At 46.2% G+C, this 20,626-nt stretch overlaps 1 protein-coding gene across 2 annotated transcripts in view; it reads left to right on the top strand.

Annotated features, from left to right (window-relative positions):
* Window positions 1–20,626, top strand: part of SLC1A3 (solute carrier family 1 member 3) — a 57,397-nt gene that overhangs the window by 11,366 nt on the left and 25,405 nt on the right. The window lies entirely within an intron of this gene.

Genomic DNA, 20,626 nt, shown 5'->3' with positions numbered 1-20,626 from the left:
CACGGCCCCTTTTTCAGAAAGTGTCAAGGGCAGTGCAGGAACGCCACTTGCAGCAAAATTGGTTGCAAGAGGCGCTTAATAAGTCACAAGCATGAGGTTCGCAACTTTTTTTTAATGCCAGGTAAGTGGTGCAAGGAGATGATAGATCTCCCCCATAGTCTATAAGTTTGGGAAAACTGGGTAACAATCCCAGTACACACACAGTACTTGCCAACCTTTGAGAAGGAACATCAAGAAGGCGCTAAGTGAGGCGAAGCATAGCATTATTTACCTTATGTTTATAGGGCACATCCTCAACCTGTGCCATTTAAGTGGTTCCTATGAGCCCCTTTGTCACAGCTCAAAATAAGTACAGACTCCAGACGAGACCCCCTTAACAAATCCAGACACCTGACCAGACCCCCAGTCAAATACAGACTCCCTAAACAAACAGAGGCTACAGACCTGTCCTCCTAAACAAATCCAGACTCCTTACTAGACCCCTAAACAAATACAGACTCCAGACCAAACCCCCTAAACAAATACAGACCCTCCCAACCGGACCCCTTAAACAGATACAGACTCCCGACCGGACCCCTTAAACAAATACAGACTCGAGACTGGACTCTAACTAAATAGTCTAGACCAGACCAATACGGAGACCAGACCAGCTAAGCAAATACACACTCCAGAGCCCAGGACAGGTCATGGTGGCCATAATGAAAAAAATATATAATATGTTGCAACAAAGGAGAAAAGCATTCCGATAGCATTGCATCATCCGTCATCTTACCAAGATTCATAAGAAAAACTTTACCTGACCTCTGATCTTACGTGACCTCCTCATCAGGAGCTTAACCAGCTGTAAAGTCATGACCTCCACATTGAATGGTCCTCACCAATGAACAGCGGTTGCAATTGGTGCTCCGGGAAAGCAAAGCTGAATTGGGGCCCCATTACTGGAGGTGGTGGTGACTCACTCAGGAATGCCCATTGTCCGGATCTTTCTTCACAATGATTTAGACCGTGTGAATTTTTTTTTTTTGTACCATCCTGAATACAAGGACAGAGCAGAAAAGCAAGGATCGCCCCCCACATTTGCCACCCGCTATCAATTGCAAGTACTACTGATCACATTATAATTGGAGTTGTTTAAGGATAAAGGGGTGAAAAAGGGACAGACTGACTTCAAAAACTTGCAGACAATCAATCAAGTTCTATACTTCTGCTTCAGATGTTCTCTTCCAAGACAGACCTAGCTAGAAGACATTGAAACATAGACTTAAAGGGAACCTGTCACCTGGATTTTGGGTATAGAGCGGAGGACATGAGTTGCTAGATGGCTGCTAGCACATCCGCAATACCCAGTCCCCATAGCTCTGTGTGCTTTTATTGTGTAAAAAAACCGTTTTGATACATATGCAAATGAACCTGAGATGAGTCCTGTCCCTGACTCATCTCACGTACAGGACTCATCTCAGATTAATTTGCATATGTATCAAATCGGTTTTTTTACACAATAAAAGCACACAGAGCTATGGGGACTGGGTATTGAGGATGTGCTAGCAGCCATCTTGCAACCCATGTCCTCAGCTCTATAACCAAAATCCAGGTGACAGGTTCCCTTTAAATGGGTTGCACAAGGTTAGAGAAAGATGGTTGCGGTTTTCAGAAACTGGAAATGTAAGTGTGCTTAGACAGGGAGTTACAGGGAAGAAGGATACAGAGATATACACTGCGTGCAGAATTATTAGGCAAATGAGTATTTTGACCACATCATCCTCTTTATGCATGTTGTCTTACTCCAAGCTGTATAGGCTCGAAAGCCTACTACCAATTAAGCATATTAGGTGATGTGCATCTCTGTAATGAGAAGGGGTGTGGTCTAATGACATCAACACCCTATATCAGGTGTGCATAATTATTAGGCAACTTCCTTCCCTTTGGCAAAATGGGTCAAAAGAAGGACTTGACAGGCTCAGAAAAGTCAAAAATAGTGAGATATCTTGCAGAGGGATGCAGCACTCTTAAAATTGCAAAGCTTCTGAAGCGTGATCATCGAACAATCAAGCGTTTCATTCAAAATAGTCAACAGGGTCGCAAGAAGCGTGTGGAAAAACCAAGGCGCAAAATAACTGCCCATGAACTGAGAAAAGTCAAGCGTGCAGCTGCCAAGATGCCACTTGCCACCAGTTTGGCCATATTTCAGAGCTGCAACATCACTGGAGTGCCCAAAAGCACAAGGTGTGCAATACTCAGAGACATGGCCAAGGTAAGAAAGGCTGAAAGACGACCACCACTGAACAAGACACACAAGCTGAAACGTCAAGACTGGGCCAAGAAATATCTCAAGACTGATTTTTCTAAGGTTTTATGGACTGATGAAATGAGAGTGAGTCTTGATGGGCCAGATGGATGGGCCCGTGGCTGGATTGGTAAAGGGCAGAGAGCTCCAGTCCGACTCAGACGCCAGCAAGGTGGAGGTGGAGTACTGGTTTGGGCTGGTATCATCAAAGATGAGCTTGTGGGGCCTTTTCGGGTTGAGGATGGAGTCAAGCTCAACTCCCAGTCCTACTGCCAGTTTCTGGAAGACACCTTCTTCAAGCAGTGGTACAGGAAGAAGTCTGCATCCTTCAAGAAAAACATGATTTTTATGCAGGACAATGCTCCATCACACGCGTCCAAGTACGCCACAGCGTGGCTGGCAAGAAAGGGTATAAAAGAAGAAAATCTAATGACATGGCCTCCTTGTTCACCTGATCTGAACCCCATTGAGAACCTGTGGTCCATCATTAAATGTGAGATTTACAAGGAGGGAAAACAGTACACCTCTCTGAACAGTGTCTGGGAGGCTGTGGTTGCTGCTGCACGCAATGTTGATGGTGAACAGATCAAAACACTGACAGAATCCATGGATGGCAGGCTTTTGAGTGTCCTTGCAAAGAAAGGTGGCTATATTGGTCACTGATTTGTTTTTGTTTTGTTTTTGAATGTCAGAAATGTATATTTGTGAATGTTGAGATGTTATATTGGTTTCAATGGTAAAAATAAATAATTGAAATGGGTATATATTTGTTTTTTGTTAAGTTGCCTAATAATTATGCACAGTAATAGTCACCTGCACACACAGATATCCCCCTAAAATAGCTAAAACTAAAAACTACTTCCAAAAATATTCAGCTTTGATATTAATGAGTTTTTTGGGTTCATTGAGAACATGGTTGTTGTTCAATATTAAAATTAATCCTCAAAAATACAACTTGCCTAATAATTCTGCACTCCCTGTATATGTGTGTGTGTGTGTGTGTGTGTGTGTGTGTGTGTGTGTGTGTATAGTGTATTAGACAGGATGATTTTCAGGTCAGGTATTGGGATCAAGCATCCATAGGAACATTCGCTTACGATAATTGTACCACCCGTCAGCCGCTCATTTGTCTACTGATTTGCACATTTTATCAGGATCAGCAGCACATCTCCCTGTATAATCAATGGTAAGCACTGGCTTCGCAGTAGTGCCGTGGCCTTCTTGCAGCATTTCCTAGGCCATTTGACGTCACGGTCATCAGTCACGTGGCCGAGGTGCAGCTCACTCATTGAAGTGAATTGGGCTGAGCTGCGATACCACAGCCACTATAGAATGTAGGACGATGTGCTTGGTGAGCAGAGAGAAGGCCACAGCTCTACTGCAAGCGCCGGTGCCGCCTTAAACAGCTAATCAGCGGGGATCCCGGGTGACGGACCCCCACCGATCAGATACTGATGACCCATCCAGAGGATAAGTCATCAGTATAAGGCCTCATTCACACGACCGTTGTGTGTTTTGCGGTCTGCAAAACACGGATGGCGTCCGTGTGCGTTCCGCAATTTGCGGAACGGCGTGGACAGCCATTAATATAACTGCCTATTCTTGTCCGCAAAACGAACAAGAATAGGACAGGATAGATAGAGATAGATAGAGATATATATATATATATATATATATATATATAATATAAATTTTTTTATTTTTTTTTGTGGGGCCACGCAACGGATGCGGACAGCGCTCCGTGTGCTGTCCGCATCCGTTGCGTGAATTGAAGTGAATGGGTCCGCATCCAAGCCGCAAAAACTGCGGCTCGGATGCGGACCAAAGCAACGGTCATGTGCATGAGGCCTAAAAGTCTTGGAAAACCCTTTTAATCTGCCCCCCCCCCCCCCCCCCCTCCTTCTAATGTTACGGAGATGACTCTGCTCATTCTCTCCCAGTCTTTGCAGCAAAGTGAACAAATGAGCTGCAGAAAACAAGAAATGTCATCGCGCTTGGCTGTTACCATATCTCTTCATTTTAATAAAAGTACCTCCTTGATAAGCATTCACGTGGTCAGTGGGGGTCTCAGTGGTTGGACCACTTGTCTAAGGCCTCTTTCACACTAGAGTGACGGATTAGGTCCGGATGCGTTCAGGGTGCGTTCAGTGAAACTCGCACCATTTTGCAAGCAAGTTCAGTCTGTTTTGTCTGCGATTGCGTCCAGTTGTTCAGTTTTTTTCCGCGCGAGTGCAATGCGTTTTGATGCGTTTTTCACACGCGTGATAAAAAAAACAGAAGGTTTACAAACAACATCTCCTAGCAACTATAAGTGAAAAACGCATCACAACCGCACTTGCTTCCGGATGCAATGCGTTTTTCACTGAAGCCCCATTCACTTCTATGGGGCCAGAGCTGCGTGAAAAACACAGAATATAGAACATGCTGTGTTTTTTACGAAACGCAGAACTGATGCGTAAAAATACGCTCATGTACACAGACCCATTGAATTGAATGGGTCAGGATTCAGTGCGGGTGCTATACGTTCACGTCATGCATTCCACCCGCGCGGAAAACTCGCTCGTGTGAAAATACCCCCTTTTTATTAGAATGTCATTGTTTTTTTGCAGAATTCAGTTTACTTCTTGTCAATGGTTTTTATTTTATTTTTTTACATTCTACAATGTGGTGCATTGAAGTTGCTTAGCAACCACTTCACTTCCTGTCTGGGTGACTACCATGTAAAAGAATTGTACATGGTTAGAAGAACATGGCTGCTTTTTTTCCCGAGCACAGCGCCACCCCTGTTCGTCTGATGCGTCCGTTACTGCAGCTTACCTCAATTGAAGTGTATCGGCATGCGTTGCAGTACCACATTCAACCAGTGGATAGGGGTGGCGCCATTTTTGGAAGGAAACTGCCTAAATCAGGACTAAGATTACACAGTAACTAAATGAAACGCTATATTATGATAAGTTACAGTCTAGGTTTAACCCCTTACCACCCTCTTGGTGGTCTACTCTGATTAGCTGGCTGCCGTTGGGACCCAGAATGTTTCGGTCTGCCTTTGTATTTACAAAAGTATCAAACTACCGTTAAAAAAAAAAAAAAAAATGACTAGATTTACAATAGTAGCGATTGAGGCGGGGTGCCCACACACGCTTTATCTTGATCCTGGCTATGAATGAACGTGTTGTAGACTATGATAATTCTGTTTGTACTTTCGTATAGTACCAGGGGGTACCGCCCACAGAGGCGGGCACTGGGCACCTACGGAAAGGATGGGGCCGAGGCTCAGGTTTGACCCTTCGCCTATGTGACAACCTTGGAAAGCAAGGGAGACGTTATCCACAGAGGCCTTCTCGTCTACAAAGGAAGGGATGGGCAGTAAGACACCTTTGGGCCTTCCTGCTTCGGCAAAGGGGCGTCTGGTCATTAGTGATGGACGAACATCGGCCGGGACGATTCACGAACGGGCGTTTGTGATCAAATGTTGGCGAACCGCGCGTTCGCGGCGGGCCCTATATACTTTAATGGCAGGCGAACCTGAAAAACCTTCATGTCATATTTGCAGCCAGCAAACACTTCCTAGAAGTGCGCAAATAGTCCCACAACATGGACAGTGATATACCAGAGGGGGATCATTGGCAAAAATTCCCACAAAAAATATGTATTTTTAATCGGGGTCTTAAAGGGAAACTCTCAAAAATGTGCCCTGCTGGAGCCTAGAAAAATGTTATTTCCTATCGGTTTGATGTATACAAATGTGCAGCACTCCACGTTTTTGTATCCTGCAGAGTCCATAAAAAAAATGCATACGTTAACGTACATTATTTTTTCTACCATGGAACTGTATGGTGAACGGACGCCACTGTACGGCATCAGTCTGAGGCATCTGTTAACGCATACGTTTTTGGTATGCATTAAATGGACGGCAAAAATGTGATGTGAACCCAGCCCTAGTGTCAGACTAAGCCCCAGTACACAGCGGAGCAGCATGGCGGAGAGGGGAGGCCGCCATGTACTGACAGAGCGCTACCTGGTCCTGGTGGTCAGGGATGAGGACTGTGTCTCCCAAGGATAATTTTCTACTGGGAAATACAGGGCACAGTATAATACACTAGAATCTATATAATATAAAGATATTAGCCCTACCCCCGAATAATAATACAATTAGGTGGTCATTTATTATATAGAAATACATCTGTTAGGCGTATTTCTGACACAGATTGTGGCGCAAAGGTCCTTAGGACCGCAATCTGCATATTTTTCCTGCTCATGCCAGGTCTAAAAAAGGATGGCGTGGGCAGGGAAAGGGATACAGTTATGGCCATCCAGTTATTGGATACCACCGCCATACACTGGCCGGATAACATCTCTGTAGAGTGACCGGATACAAGGGTATAAGAGGGCACAGTACAGGGTGTGGTAAGAGGGCACAGTACGGGGTGGGGGGCACAGTACGGGGTGGGGAACACAGTCACATGACACTAAAAGGTCCTTATGGTGAATGTGTTTCATATGCCACCATAATGAGAGGCAGAGGAGTGAGACAGGGGTGTGATTATGCGGCTAGAGATAAAAAATGTAACTGTCGGCCAGTACAGGCCCCAGAAATTAGGCAATAGGCATTCACCTGACAGCAATGAACTTTGGATTCTGTGGCTGGAGGTGCATTAGGCGGTCACAGGATAAATACAGTCAGGTCCATAAATATTAGGACATTGACACAATTCTAACATTTGTGGCTCTATACACCACCAAAGTGGATTTGAAATAAAACGAACAAGATGTGCTTTACCTGCAGACTGTCAGCTTTAATTTGAGGGTATTTACATCCAAATCAGGTGAACGGTGCAGGAATTACAACAGTTTGCATATGTGCCTCCCACTTGTTAAGGGGCCAAAAGTAATGGGACAGAATAATAATCATAAATCAAACTTTCACTTTTTAATACTTGGTTGCAAATCCTTTGCAGTCAATTACAGCCTGAAGTCTGGAACGCATAGACATCACCAGACGCTGGGTTTCATCCCTGGTGATGCTCTGCCAGGCCTCTACTGCAACTGTCTTCAGTTCCTGCTTGTTCTTGGGGCATTTTCCCTTCAGTTTTGTCTTCAGCAAGTGAAATACATGCTCAATCGGATTCGAACATTTGGGCCACGGAAGCCTGCCTTGCGCCAGATGAACACGACGACGGCACGGTGGAGTGGAGGACAAATGGGAGGAGAGAAGGAGAAGAGGCTGGACGTGGAGCGCAGGAGTGTGACTTTGTGGGTTCTGACGGCGTTGCTCCCACTGGGCTCGGTGATGGGAGGCCAGGTGCCTTCTTAAGGCGGTCGTCCCTAGGTGAGTGTTGGGCTTACCGTGACTTATGCGTTGACAGCACAGGCTGCAGATGGCAACACTATTATCAGCAGCGGACATGTTAAAAAAAAGCCCACACTGCGGAGCCATGTGCCAGCGTCCTGGGAGAGCAAGATGTGACCTCCAGATACAGAGGATGAGGAGGGTGCAGAAGCCGAAGGCTGAGTGAGGCACTCAACCAACTCTGGTGCGCCCTCTGAAGTAATTGCACACGCCTTCTCCAACATCCCACTTAGGCTCCGGCCTGGTGCACCTGCCCGACCCTACCACCCCTGCGGAATGGTCTGCCTCTTCCTCTGCCTGTCATTTTCTAAATGACCCTCTGCCTAAGTACGTAGAGAAGAGCAGTATTTGTGGAAGAAGGTATATCGCAACCCTCAATCAGTATTTTTTTGGGGCAACAGGTACATATCACACCCGTTGCAATTAGTTACTCCAATAGTGTTTGTCCCTCTATATACCTGCGGTATCGCAGCAGAACCGCACACAACTGCTGCACAATACAAATACACTAACATAATTTCTATGTTAGAAAGTATATTATAAGTATATCACACCCCTCAGTATATCACACCTATCGATAGCACACCTATACCAGTCCTTAAAAGGACTTTTGTGGCCCTATTAGCTAGCGTTTGGTGTCCCTAACAGCCTGTCCCTGCTCCAAAATGCAACCTCTCCTTACACTGGCAAAACACAGAATGTAAAATGGCTGCCAGATCGGGTTCTGTTATAGGGATGGGGGTGTGTCCATGTGCTGAAACTTCTCAATTGGCTGTCCTGTCCCACCTGATGGATGTGTCATGGGTCAAAGTTCGGCGCTATGCAAAAAAAAAGGCGCGTGAGAATATCGCCATATGTTCTGCGAATCGCGAATGTGTAAAGTTCCCCGCGAAACGAACGCTGGACGAACCGCAAGGCCATCTCTACTGGTCGTGGACCTAGATGGGCCTCTATGGTTTTAACCCGCTCTCCTCTTTATATGCCACTGACTTGTATACCCATAGTTACTGACAACTTCAACCACATATCCCGACCTCACATTTTGGGGTAAAGCCCCATCGCCCTTGCTTCAGCCACATTAGCCACACTGAGCACACACTGCCTCTTACTATAGACAATCCCCTTCTGTTAGTAGGACCTGAAGGATGTCCTGTTTCTGAGTTCCTCGGCGATCAGCTGTAATCTGTGGTGGAATCCAGTAGCAAGTGTCCCTATAGCACCACCACAGGGTAAATGAAGTATTACATCAGGTCCAGTGAAATGAATAGGCTTTCTGGGTAATGCATAAATGTGATGGGTCCTCCAGAGCCTGTTGAGGTCACTCTCTCTGCTGGGGCAAATAGATTAGGGTCCTAAGTTAGGGTACTCTTCGAATTTTGTAATAGATTTTGAAATGTTTTTCTTATGCAGAAATCCCTATACGATCACATATTATATATTCGGGCCTGAGTTGCTTAGAATTGATGTATGTAACATTATATGGAGACCCTAGACACCAGCTGTGATCCATATGTAGCTATAGTGAAGACCCTTGGATCCGTTTCAGCATCAGCTGTTCATACCCATTGCCAAATATGTGAAATGTATATGATGGGGATGATGCTGCAGTGGTACAATCCTGCGGATTCCTGGCGGCATGTGCGGGTCTATGGCTGACAAATACTTTGATGACCCCTGGTATACACACACCAGAGCCGTAACATGAAGCTTCTGGACCCCAATGTAAAATCTGTATCAGGGCCCCCCCCCCCCCCTGCCATGTGCCATTTATAAGGGGTCATGCACACATCTGTTGCCCGGCCGTGCCCCTTTTGCGGTCAGCAAACAGCGGGTTGCAAATACGGGCACTGGTCGTTTGTGCACCACATCACGGATGCAGTCCCATTCACTTAAATGGGTTCACAATTTGGAAGGTGCGGTGCAGAACGGAGGCACGGAACCCCATGCACTATTCTTTTTGCGGTGCGGAACGTCGGATGCAGATCGCGTCCGCAGATGGTGGGCACACAGCTGGTGCCCATGAATTGCGGACTGTAATTTGTGGTACACAGCACTGGCCCAGCCGGCACATGCCCTAATACTGTTGCCTTATGTGGGAGAAGGACCTTTTGGGCCCCTCAGATAACTGGGTGTGATTTCCATTATTCTGACCACTTTCTACTTTTGAGATTGGCAGCGTGTAGCTCATGAAGGACATCCCATGTGCTGAGCTGGCTCACTAGGCATATAGGGTGTGCTGAGCTGGCCCAGTGGGTATATAGGGTGTGGTGAACTGGCTCACTGGGTATATAAGGTGTGCTGAGCTGGCTCGGTGGGTATATAAGGTGTGCTGAGCTGGCCCAGTGGGTATATAGGGTGTGGTGAACTGGCTCACTGGGTATATAAGGTGTGCTGAGCTGGCTCGGTGGGTATATAGGGTGTGGTGAACTGGCTCACTAGGCATATAAGGTGTGCTGAGCTAGCTCGGTGTGTAATAGGCTGTCTGCACACATATCCCTCACTGCTGTCATGGGTAAAAGGAGTGATTAATCAGAGTTGCAGGAAGGGATGATAATCGGCTTCCAGGCCCCAGGTGGCAGTATTTCTGGGTGGACAAATGGCAGCATTGTGAATGAGACATGGAAACTGTGGAGCACCAAGTGCCATTGATGTGAGAGGTGAAGCTCCACGCCAGGGTGGACCAACACACTACTGCTCACCACTGAAATGAACCAGGGGCTACCCGACAAGCAGTTCAGTGACCCCCTACTGTGTACGTGGCTCCAGAGCAGACGGACGGTCACTGCTCCTCTGATAACAAAGGCTTCAATTTTCATGGCAGTATCGGAATTGGACCTCCGCTGATTGGTAATGGGCGGTCTTCTCCTATAAGTCCCATTTTCTTCTTCATGAAATGAATGGACGTTGGCATTAGTGATGAGCGGCATGGGCCATATTCGTTTCCGCGAATTTGTCGCATAATATTCATTATTTTCGCGATTGCGCAAATCGGCACGATTTGATGTGCATATTTTTTGCGCAATACATGCAACTTCACATTTTATCAGGTCTGATTGGTGCTGCAGTATTGTTGTGACATCACAGCACTATGTCTGTAGCATGTATGTATGGACAGCAGAGAAACAGTAGTCCCTATCGCACTACCTAACTCCCTGCAGTAATCCCTATCAGCTACACTATATCGCTATCTAACCTACACTGACTATCTCCCACTAACTATCTGTATTATATATATATGAGGTAACTAACTATCTAATGTAATTGGATAGGGAATAGGATCCAGATGAAAGCACAGAGCACAGCAATGTCACTTCTCTCTCTCTCTCTCTCTCTCTCTCTCTCTCTCTCTCTCTCTCTCTCTCTCTCTCTCTCTCTCTCTCTCTCTCTCTCTCTCTCTCTCTCTCTCTCTCTCTCTCTCTCTCTCTCTCTCTCTCTCTCTCTCTTGCAGAAAATGGCTGCTGGGGAGTTTCCTATATAGTAAAGGAGTAGGCAACTTTCCTATTGGTTGCTAGGGATGTTGCTAAGCTCTGACAAAGATACTGCAGCCTTCTCATTGGCCCACAAGCAAGAAGGGAGGTTACCGATGGGAAAAAAAAAATAGAATATTCGCGATTACGAATAAATAGCACTATATTCTACATCTTCTTGAAGTGCCGATATTCGCGATAAAAATTTGCGATTAGAACATTCGCGATCAATAGAGATGGCCTTGCAATTCGCCCGGCAGTCGTTTCGCGTTCGCCGAACATATGGCGATGTCCGCCGGCGCCATATTGTCTTGCATTGCGCCGAACTTTGATCCATGACACATCCATCAGGTGGGACAGGACAGCCAATTGAGACGTTTCAGCACATGGACACACCCCCAAACTATCACAGAACCCGATGTGGCAGCCATTTTACATTATGTGTTTTGCCAGTGTAGGGAGAGGTTGCTTTGTGGAGCACTGCTAGTTGGCCACTATACAGCATATTACCTTTGCAATTTATTGTGGTTTAGGAGGTTGTGTATAACTGTCTGTATACTGTGTTGTTATTGAGTTCAATGTATAGACCAGGGGCCAGCAACTTCCAGCTGGGAGTTGTTGTAGTATCACAACAGCAGGAGTGCTCTATATATCTGTATTCAGTAATCTGCTGAGCTCCCTCTAGTGGTGGCTGTATATATCAGTATGTAGTAATCTCCTGAGCTCCCTCTAGTGGTGGCTGTATATATCTGTATGCAGTAATTTCCTGAGCTCCCTCTAGTGGTGGCTGTATATATCAGTATGTAGTAATCTCCTGAGCTCCCTCTAGTGGTGGCTGTATATATCTGTATGCAGTAATCTCCTGAGCTCCCTCTAGTGGTGGCTGTATATATCTGTATGCAGTAATCTCCTGAGCTCCCTCTAGTGGTGCCTGTATATATCTGTATGTAGTAATCTCCTGAGCTCCCTCTAGTGGTGGCTGTATATATCTGTATGCAGTAATCTCCTGAGCTCCCTCTAGTGTTGGCTGTATATATCTGTATGCAGTAAGCTCCTGAGCTCCCTCTAGTGGTGGTTGTATATATCTGTAAGCATTAAGCTCCTAAACTCCCTCTAGAGTTGGCTGTATATATCTGTATGCAGTGAACGCCCTCTATCAGTGTAATCTCCTGAGCTCCCTCTAGTGGTGGTTGTAGGTAGACAAAAATGGGTCATGTAACTTTATGCAGGGGATTTGGAGCTCTATATCTGAAAATGGAGATCTAACCACTTTATACATTTTATCAGCACAGAATGTTGGACATATTTAGAAGAAGAAATGTTTAATTCTAATCAGGACTCTCACTGTGACTAGATGTAAGGGCTCTCACAGCCCAGAAGTAGTGTACAAACCTGTCTCTATAATTCCTGGAGAGCAGTGCATTGTGTCATATAAATGCCAATGTTACAGTGAGGCCGTTCAGCAGCTGTCGTGGTGTCCAGGTATCACATCGCTCCCGTACAATAGCAGATTGCCAACCGCTTAGGGAAGTAAAATCTCTCCCATACAGTTATATATTACAGTCACGTATGTAAGCTGATTCCTTTGCCCCCACCTCTCCTTGTCAACTTTCATTGGGATCGGAGTGTAATGTAATAGGATGGGTTGTAGGATGAATAGTTTCCTACTCAATTGCAAAACTATGCTTTGTTTCGAATCCTCACTAAGATCTCTGCTTGCTGTTAGTGAATGCAAGCATTCATGTATACATCCTGAGGCCGACAACCCGTATAGACCTAATACTTTTCACAGCTTTGTTACAGTTGCATCAAATCTATAGCAGACAATCCTCCAAGCAGCACAATCAGGAGTCCAGACTGATACATTGTACCTGCACGGATACATTGTAGCACACCTCAGGACAAGTGCAGCTGCTGATAATACAGTATCAAGCTCTGTAGCAGTTAAACCATATTTTAGGCTTCTTTCACACAGCCTGATGGATCCGTACTAACGATTGCACACGTGTGATGCCGGAAGTCCGGCCCAGCTTCATTCACATGTGTGCAAGCGTTAGTACGGATCTGACAGCCTGCCGGACAAGCCTAACGCTAGTGTGAAAGAAGCCTTACTAGCCAAGTGAAAGGGCTCGAGCAAAAGTTTGGAAACCTCCCGGGGGTATCTGCTTTTTTCAATGCACAGCTTCTAATTGGGGGCCAGACTGGGACTGAAATTCAACCCAGGCCCACTTACTGTGTGGTGAATGTGAAATATGTTTGTGTTCCCCCAACCGCCCTAGTGCTAATGGCACATTTGGATGGACCTTACATTCAGCACTACCAAACATACAGGAGAACACAGCGCCTCTTACATTCAGTGATTTCTCCTCTAATGTGGACATTTCCATATCATTTCTATTGGGAGCAGACAACCATGATCTTTCAGCATCGCCTCGTCTCTGCAGAGTTTATCACACTGACATCTTAGGTTCCTCACTCTTCCATTCCTCCTGGTGACCAAACATTGTTATCCTGCCGCTGACGCCATTACTGTGCCCACTTTGCTCCCCAATGCCCCTAAATACTATACTACAAAAACAGTACCATACGGATAGTTCTCCAGATAATAGTGGTGCTCCCCAAAGACCCACCAGTAGTAGTAATTCTCTTCTAGAGAGTGCCCACATTAGTAATAGTGCTCCTAGAGAGTGCCCACATTAGTATTAGTTCTCTCCATATTTTTACCCACGATACCACCAGTAGTAATAATGTCCTATCGTGCCCTCAGTAGTGATAAAGCTCCCCAGAGTGCACGGACTAGTGGCTCAGTGGTTAGCACTGGTGCCTTGCAGCGCTGGTGTCACGGATGGTGTTGCAGAAAACTAGAAGTCACAAATAAAGACCCAACTGACTTGATCCCAAACTAAGGAACATATGGGTGAGCCCTACAAAAAGCCCTAGAGCTCTCCCTGACTGCTCAGCCCATGCAAAGATCTTAATGATAGAAAGTTGCATGCCCCCGTACCTAGACTGAGTAACACCTGAAAACCCTATAATAGTGAGGGGACATGACCACCGGCTCCCTGCACTCAATACGGAGGGAGTCAGGGTCACCTAGAATCAAGCCAACAGGAAAACACAAATAAAGGAATAGACTTATCTGAGGAACCAGCAGTTGTAGCATCTAGCAGTGAGCACAATCCAGGAAATGGTATAAACCGCAAAGTGAAGCAGTATGGGAGGGAATATAAAGGGAGGCGATCACTGCTAATAGATGACAGCTGGGAGAGGGAGGAGAGATGACGAAACGAAACCAAAACAAAACATCATGCAAGAGGTACTAAAGAACGTCTGTCAAAACTTCTCAGAGATCTGGCGTTGACGGCTGGGGTCCTAGGTTCAAATCTGACCATGGACAACATCTGCATGGAGTCTGTGCCTGCGTGGGTTTTCTCCGGTTTCCTCCCACACTCCAAAGACATACTGATAGGGAACTTAGACTGTGAGCCCCATTGGGGACAGTTGGATGCTAATCTCTGTAAAGCGCTGCGGAATATAGTAGCGCTGTATAAGTGCATACAATAAATAAATAATAAGTCCCCCTAAAGTGCCCCCAGTAATAATAAGGCACTTCTATAGTGCTCTCCTGTATTGCTCCAAAGCCGGTTACAGGTCTCTTCCAGCCTGTGACCTGAGTTACCAGGAAGTTGCGATGACGTCATTGCACCAGGACATAGATGGTGGGATTACTTTATAGCGACCTGTCCTGGTGCAATGACGTCATCACAAACTCCTAAGACCAAATACACTACCTCATAGGCTCCAGGCCTAGTGGACGCTGGCCTTTGATAGTAAAAAGCAGGTGGTGGCACATGCAGTTTCTATGGCTGAGTAGTATGGAGCTGCGTTGCATGTGGTAAAGTTGTTGCGCCATCAGACACCAGCGAGGCCTTCATGCTTCATACAAGGGTCACGGAAACAAACATACATTAACAACAGCAGCATTGAGGGGCACGGGACACACTAATAAGATCCATGACCGTCCGTAATAGGGTTAAAGCGCTTTTCTATAAGTCTAAAACATATGGATGAGGTACAGAGAGCCGTGACTAATGTATCCTCCATGCTGCAGCCACTAGAGAGCTTCCCCTGCCAGAACACGTGGGGCGTCCCTGTGCTGAGTCGCGCTCACTTCTCATGTCCAATAGTCTTTGGTTACACATGGTATTTTTCTGGCACAGCGCCAGTGGAGGTGGGGCATCAGATTGATATGGGGCCGGTGGTAAGAGGACCAAACACTGCACTGCCTCGTCCTCTAGCCCTTTCAGTCTTTACCCGGGGGCGCATACAGAATTTAAATAGCTGCAATTGAGTTCAGTATTGTAGGAACCCAAATGTAGTGAGCTCCCCCTAGTGGTGGCTGTACAAATCCATGTGTAGTGAGCTCCCCCTAGTGCTGGCTGTATGAACCCATTTGTAGTGAGCTCCCCCTAGTGCTGGCTGTATAAATCTATGTGTAGTGGGCTCCCCCTAGTGGTGGCTGTACAAATCCATATGTAGTGAGCTCCCTCTAGTGGTTACTGAATAAATCTGTGTAGTGTGCTCCCCCTAGTGGTGGCTGTGTAAACCCATATGCAGGGATCTTCCTCTAGCGATGGCTGTATCTACCCATATCCAGTGGGCTTCCCCTAGTGGTGGCTGTATTAATCTAGGTGTAGTGAGCTTGCAGTAATGGTGGCTGTATAAATCCATATGCAGGGAGCTCCCCCTAGTGGTGGCTGTATAAATCCATATGCATTGAGCTCTTCCAAGTGGTGGTAATAGTGGTGATGAGTGGGGTCCATTCTTAATTTCCGCCAGTCATTTTGCAGGGCGTCCATCCCTACTAATAAACTCCACCCATTTTTGTGGGACCTCACCAAAGTTTTCATCACATTTGCCATAAATTATAGATTGGTATCCCGCCTCCGGGACCCTTAACGCTTTAGAACAGAGGTCCCCCATCCCTGTCCAGGTAGCGGCTGCAGACACATCCAGGCTGTAAGTGAAAGCAGAGGTGGCTGGGATTACAGAAACAGCCAAGCGCATTGTGCCATAGAAGTAAATGTGATGTAACCAGCATAGCAGAGCGAAAGCGTTTCCTCAATCCTGGCCGCCCCTCTGCTTTCACAGCTTGGTCACTTTTTTTGAAGACCTCTGTCAGGGTATGTCTACATGGTGATAAAGTCATATAACATTTCATGTAATGTCATTCAATGGTGTCGAAATGTGACATATGACATGCCACGACTGATTTTTTTTTTTAAAAAATTCAGATTATTTTTGGCAACTGTTGCATCATATTATAAGCAATGTTGCCATGTAACCATACCCTTATTGAGATACATGTGGGACTTCTGGGACAAACATCTATCAGAAATGTATCAAATACTCCTTTAAGCTTTATTTCCTTAAAGGGCATCTGTCAGCAGTTTTGTACCTATGACACCGGCTGACCTGTTACATGTGCACTTGGCAGCTGAAGGCATCTGTGTTGGTCCCATGTTCATATGTGCCCGCATTACTGAGAAAAATTATGTTTTATTATATGCAAATGAGCCTCTAGGAGCAAAGGGGGCGTTACCATTACACCTAGAGGCTCATTTGTATATGTTAAAACTTAATTTTTCTCAATATGAACATGGGACAAGCACCACCTATTGGAAGTGGAAAACACGAAACAAAATGCATAGGAAAATTGTAGAACATTTTATACAGAGATTACGATTTTATTTACAGAAAACTTTAAATTTCTCTCCAATTTACTTTTGTTGGCGTTACGGTTAACCCTTTTTCTTCTGCATTCCATGATTTCCAGATCCCTTTTGCTTGGAGCCTAATATATGAATGCCCCCGAAAAATGAGAGCAAACCTGAAATATAATATCCGATATTACAGGCTCCATTGCGCCAATGCGTGCACGGCCCGCCACAAAAGACACATACACTTCCGTTCATCTGCTCTGCAAATAATTAAGAAGTCGGGTCTAATATACCGCAGGATAATAAGTCTATTCAATCACCAATGGCTTCCGTAGCCTCAGGAAAGCCTGTGTATCTCGGGTAGCGTGAATACATAAAAAGGTATCATTTGGGGACGCCATTGTTCAAGTAGCGGCGCTATCTCGTTACAGGAATCTGCGCTGCTACTTTTTTTTTTTTTTTTTTTTGTATTCTTAGGATTTTAATTCCTGGCTTGGGGACAGTCATTCCATTGTATTCCGTGATTCCAATGAGGTAACCAAAGAGAAAAAAAAAGTCTTTGCCTGAGACTGTCAGCTGTTACTAATCACGGCTTGCTGAGAGTGCCCCGCTCGCTCTCTTTTATTCCAATAAGGAAATGAGTAACCACTGCCCCCCCCCCCCCCCGACCGCACATATTATTATCATTTTTATTTTATTTTTTTCCCCCAAAAAAATGTCCCCATTTTAATATTAGGATATTTCAATAAGTTAAGTTTTGAATATGAAGATCCCCCCCCCCCCCCCCCCCCACTGGTAAAATTTGGGATTCAGGAAATAACCGGCGTTTTTGTCGATGACAACACGGCTCTTTGAAATGATTAATCGCCCGTGGACGGAGCCAGAGTTTTTACAGTTTCTCCTACTGAGCTTTTATTTGAGTAAATCTTAACATCCGAGGGGTGACAATTATATAAAAAAAAAAAAATTCTGCACGCTTGGTTGGATCTCTTTCCATTGATGTAATGTGGCAGTCATGCTTTTAATGAAATACGTTTTGGATCGTGAGACCTAAGATACGCCACAGCCACCGAGACCCATTTTTACTTTTTGTTTTTTTATTTTGAGTAGTTTGTATTCAGTTGGTTACAATGTGTTTGTTTTTTGTTTTTGTTTTTTATTTACATATTCATTTTTTTTGTTTTGAATTATTATAATATAATGATTTTGACTCTTTTAGGCCTGGGCCTGTTTGGACCTTAATGGTTGTCGGTCATCAGGAAATTGATAAACCAGGCACTATGTCTTGTAGGGGTAGCACTGATAAATGTAAAGATTCTTTTCATTCTAGAGAAAAAGTACTTAAAATCCATAAACGATTGAGCAGTTAGATGCACTGAGGGTGGGCCAAAGCCACTGTGCATCCTTGCTCCTCCTGCCTCCACTTCCAGTCTCTCACTCTTTTTGATTGCCTACAGAGAAGGACACCCTGGGATTGACAAGGGGATGGCCGCAGAGAAGGACACCCTGGGATTGACAAGGGGATGCCTGCAGAGAAGGGCACTCAGGGAGGGACATGGGGAAGGCTGCAGAGAAGGACACCCAGGGAGGGTCAAGGGGAAGGCTGCAGAGAAGGACACCCAGGGAGGGACAAGGGGAAGGCTGCAGAGAAGGACACCCAGGGAGGGACAAGGGGATGCCTGCAGAGAAGGACACCCAGGGAGGGACAAGGGGAAGGCTGCAGAGAAGGACACCCGGGGAGGGACAAGGGGAAGGCTGCAGAGAAGGACACCCAGGGAGGGACAAGGGGAAGGCTGCAGAGAAGGACACCCAGGGAGGGACAAGGGGAAGGCTGCAGAGAAGGACACCCAGGGAGGGACAAGGGGAAGGCTGCAGAGAAGGACACCCAGGGAGGGACAAGGGGAAGGCTGCAGAGAAGGACACCCAGGGAGGGACAAGGGGAAGGCTGCAGAGAAGGACACCCAGGGAGGGACTAGGGAAAGGCTGCGGAGAAGGACACCCAGGGAGGGACTGGGAAAGGCCGCGGAGAAGGACACCCAGGGAGGGACTAGGGAAAGGCCCGGAGAAGGACACCTAGGGAGGGACTAGGGGAAGGCTGCAGAGAAGGACACCCAGGGAGGGACAAGGGGAAGGCTGCAGAGAAGGACACCCAGGGAGGGACAAGGGGAAGGCTGCAGAGAAGGACACCCAGGGAGGGACAAGGGGAAGGCTGCAGAGAAGGACACCCAGGGAGGGACAAGGGGAAGGCTGCAGAGAAGGACACCCAGAGAGGGACCAGGGGAAGGCTTAAGGAAGACTTCTAAAGGTCCCTTTACATGGGATGACAGTGCAGCAGATTATCGGAAAGGAAGTGTTCCTTCCCGACAATCTGCTGCTTGCTGGTGGAGGAGACCGCTGCATTTACATGCAGCGATCTCCTCCAAATTATGGGGAGAAGTGATCGCTATTGCCATCGCTCTTCGCCATACTGACTCATTGTTTGCCGACAACAGATCGTGTTTACACAGTATAATCTACTGCCGGCAAATTATAATTTTTGTGTACACACAAACCATTGGATTACCCGTTCTTCAGTTAATCAGCGGTACATTTACACCGCCAGATAATTTCTAATGAGTGTTCCAATGAACCCATGTAAGCCCGAGTAATTGGTCCTTAAGGAGCAATAAGAGGAAGGTTGTAGAAGAGGAGGACACCTAGGGAGGGACAAGGGGAATGTTACAGAGAAGGACGTCAAGGGCAGGAAAAGTGGAATACTTTAGGGGAATACCTATAAGGAGCAACAAGGGGAAGGCTGCAGAGAAAGAAGACATCCAAGGAGGGACAAGAGGAAGCCTCTAGGGCAGTGATGGTGAACCTTTTAGAGACAGAGTGCCCAAAATGCAACCAAATACCCACTTATTTATCACAAAGTGCCAACACGGCAATTTAACCTGAATACCAATATAGTATATCTTCCATGTACTTTATCATTTAGCTATAATAGCTTAATAGCCTACATTCAGTGTGCTGCCTGTGCTGTTCATAGTGCGTCCTGTGCTGATGAATGGCAGGAAAAGTCTCTAAAGCATATTGGTACGTCATAGACTTTTTCCAAGGCGCGGGTGCCCACAGAGAGGGCTCCGAGTGCCGCCTTTGGCACCCGTGCCATAGGTTCGCCATCACTGCTCTAGGTTAACACCTCCAAAGAGCTACAAGTGGAAGTTCATGAAGCAGGAGGACACCCAGGGAGAAATAATGGAAAAGCTGCACAGAAGGACATCTAGGAAGAGAAAAGTGGAAAACTCTAGGGGAGGGGTCAGCAACCTCTGACACTCCAGCTGTTGTTAAACTACAACTCCCAGCATGTTGCATTCAATTCTGTGGGAGTTTTGGGAAAAATCAAGAAAGCGTGCATTCGACTAATGGTAGTTTCGCAACAGCTGGAATGCCAGAGGTTGCTAAACTCTGCTCTAGGGAAGATGTTTAAGGAGCAACAAGGGCAAGGCTGCCAAAGAGGAAGACGCCCAAAGAGGAACAAGGAGAAGACATCCAAGGAAGGAATATGGGTAGTCTCTAGGAGATTACATCCAAGGAGGGACAAGGGAAGGTCATAAAGAAGGAGAACAAGGAACATAGGAATGAGGGAAAGGTTGCAGAGGAGGAAAGCATCTAGAGAGGGATAAGGGTAAGGCTTCAGAGGAGGAAAGCTGGGGAGTGACCAGAGGAATGCTGTAGGAAAGGATGCCTCTAGAGGGACAAGGGGAAGCCTCCAGGAGAAGAAACCCAAGGAGTGACCATTAGAAGGCTGCAGAAGAGGAGATCA

Source organism: Bufo bufo, chromosome 2, assembly GCF_905171765.1.
Source record: "Bufo bufo chromosome 2, aBufBuf1.1, whole genome shotgun sequence".
Classification (NCBI taxonomy): Eukaryota; Metazoa; Chordata; class Amphibia; order Anura; family Bufonidae; genus Bufo; species Bufo bufo.
The sequence above is the reverse complement of the archived record's forward strand: the minus strand, read 5'-3'. Positions and strand labels throughout refer to the sequence as shown.